We start from the raw sequence: 3040 nt of genomic DNA, 5'->3' as shown, positions 1-3040 counted from the left end.
CTCTTGATGCACTATTGTGTCAGGATTGCTGCCCTGTGTACTGGCAGGCTATAATTGATCTCTTACAGCTTGACAGCATCTAAGGAGAAGACCTAGACCAACCTGGATTATCTGCTAAGCGTAGCCACTGTTCCAGTCACCTCCAGGAAAGTCTCTGCTCCAATCTGCTCATCTAACCCAGTTCTGCAAGAGGCAAGGAGCATGAGCCAGCAGATGAGTGAAGCCACATGCAGTATGAGGAGGCTGCAGACCAGATCACCACCAGGTTGCACTGCTGCAGAGACTGCTGTAACAGCTACTAGAGATAAAGAACCCTCCATGCAGTCCAGGGAGGTTACCTATGCCACAAAGGGCCTACAAACATCAATTCAAGGCATGAAGGGTAACAAATCCTTGGCCAGGATGAAGGAATATAAGACACAGGAAAAATACCATACTCTTTTGTCCCTTGCTGAGAGTCCTTAGAGTGCAAGTGCTGAAAAAGGAAAAGTATCTGTTCATTATTTTCTCCTGGGCATTCTGGGAGAGCGAGATAAAGAACAAGACTTAACAACCTGCTGTGTGGAGATGGTTGTGGAGCACCACAGTATGAGGCTGATGTCATTTCACAACAGAATCTCTTTTAAGAGGGACCAAAGTTGGCTCAGCTGTTGGGGTCTCCAGAGTAAAAGGGAAGAAGTTTGACTATAACACAGGGCAACATAGGTGCAAGATACACTGGAGGCACTGACGGGGATCCGAGTGATTGGGCACTCCTTTAGTAAAAAGAGGAAAAAGCAAACATGTGACACTGACAACACTGCTGATGTGAAGGGATATACTTGTATCCGCAAGGTGCCAATGCCTGCTCGCACAGCTCAGCACTGTGGCACTTAACTGGTCTGAAGCAATTGGAGGAAAAGGCAAAGTTTCCCTTCTCAAGGTGAAGCACTGCTATTTTCAAGGAATCCCTCTCATTTGTGCGTGGCAGCCCATTTCCCTGCACACCTCCCTTACCTGCCTAGCTGCTGGGAGAGGCAGCGTCCTGCACCCCAGCAGAGACAAAGCAGAAGTTACCACTACATACCATAATCCTTATGTGCATCACAGCAGCTCTGGCCACTGCTGCACCACACACGATTAACAAAGAACCCACATCTTTGGGAAGGGCAACAAAAAATAAAGCACAAATGCAAGCCACAAGAGCCCTTCCAGCCGGGCAGGCCCCCAGTGCCAACTGCCTGGTACTGCAGGTGCTTCCCAAAGCCTTTCCTGGGGCCTGCGGGGAAGGAGTCTGTGATGCAGACAACACCATAAGAGATCAGCCAGAATTCCATTCATTTTGTACCAAAGTCATACAGCAGCCCACAGAGGAATGAGTTTCATGTTTCATTTTGTTCAGGTTTGACTACACTAACTGCATTAGGATGCAGAGGGCAATCTGCTCCCTCCAGAGTGAGGCCTGCCCTGGAGAGGGAGGCATGTGGCATGGATCTGCTGACCAGAGTAGATAAAAATGAATCCCAAAGTCCACTGTAATCTTCTCCAGGCAAGGAGCACAGCGTGGTTATGTTCCCAAAACTTTTGTTCAGTAAAACAGGAAGAAACCATCTGTTAGACTAAAGAAAACAAGATTTGGTTATGAGAAAAACCTTAAGCTAGACGAGGCAGAGGAGTCTGCTAAGTATGTTACCTTGGATGGCCAAGGCAACTGTGTGTGATGTGGGGGAGCAGCTATGGGGGACTCTCCACCCTGAATCGATAGTGCAGCAGCATCCTGACACAGCAACAGAGAGAATGGTACTGCCTGAAGAAGCACTCTGCAGCGGGAGCACCAGGGGTACAACTCAGCTAGAGGACTGCAAGTGTTGCTTCCGCTCTCCCAAGCACACCGATGCCAAAGCTGAGGGCCCACTCACACTGTGGCCGAGTTAACAGTGCTCCAGTTTGAGCTCTTCTCCCCAGACCTTCCCGTTCTTGGCACATGCACACTTTACTGCACGCTGTCACAAAGTCTACTCAGTATAATCATGGTTCATGAAGTCTTCCAGACGTTCAAGGAAGGGGTGACTCTCGCCTTACAGTAAGATTGTTTCAGAGCTGTCTAGTACCAACACACAGCACTTCATAAGAGTATTCAGAAGGTGATTTGGGTACAAGGACCCTTTTGCAGAGATAATCTAGCACATTATACCTTATAAAGCAAATGGAGACCTGCACCCGCCTCGCATCTTCCATCAGAACCAGGCAATCCCAGATTTCTAGGAGACTCCAGCAGGCAGTGACTCTTCCCGCAAGCAGTTCCCCAAACCCCAGTGACCTGTGGCTCAAAACTGCTCTGAACCTGATGTGCCTCTTCTGTATTCTCCAGTCTACCCTTGAACTCCGTTAAGCTCCTGACACCCCCATGTACCATGGTGAGGAGTTTCACTCTGCGTGAGATAATCACTTCTGCCTGAAGCTGCTTCTACTCACTCCATTAGAAACATCACGGCTCCTGCACGGGAGCAGACTCTGAACTCAGATCCCCACCACCCCTTTCCAGAGCACTCTGACCACTATCACAAGCATCCTTCCGAGACTGTTTCTACCTTTTCCACATCATCCCAAGTGGTGATGGTCAGATCAGAGCCCCCAGTTTTATATCTGAACTTGGGGCTGTTTCCCCTTGTCATGTACGTTTTTTCACATGGAACATCACCCAGTGGTTTACTGCTCGCTCACTACCACAGGGCCGTTCTCTGTTCCTCCACAGCTGACCTTTGGCTTCAGTAGCACTGTAATTCATTACCCACAGGGACTTAGTTCACTCTCTTCTTTTTCCCACACAGAAAAGCACAGATTTCCAGAGAGATTGCTTCAGAGCTCCACCGCTGATCTTTCCAACTACGGATGGCAACTGTAGTTGGCAAGTCCCAAACTCTATCTTTTCATTCATGTTTGCTTTGTGTGGATAGAAGTACAGTTGAAAGCTAAGAAAGAAAGGTTAGGAGTAGGTAGTATTCACAAGGGGGGGAAGTTGGGCTATCAATCAGCTGCAGAGACCAGAAAAACCCCTTGT

General features: G+C 48.6%; 1 protein-coding gene across 1 annotated transcript in view; it reads right to left on the bottom strand.

Moving 5' to 3' along the window:
- Positions 1–3040, bottom strand: part of PPIP5K1 (diphosphoinositol pentakisphosphate kinase 1) — a 38682-nt gene that overhangs the window by 3174 nt on the left and 32468 nt on the right. The window lies entirely within an intron of this gene.

This window comes from Nestor notabilis, unplaced genomic scaffold, assembly GCF_000696875.1.
Source record: "Nestor notabilis isolate BGI_N333 unplaced genomic scaffold, ASM69687v1 scaffold14161, whole genome shotgun sequence".
Taxonomy (NCBI): Eukaryota; Metazoa; Chordata; class Aves; order Psittaciformes; family Psittacidae; genus Nestor; species Nestor notabilis.
The sequence above is the reverse complement of the archived record's forward strand: the minus strand, read 5'-3'. Positions and strand labels throughout refer to the sequence as shown.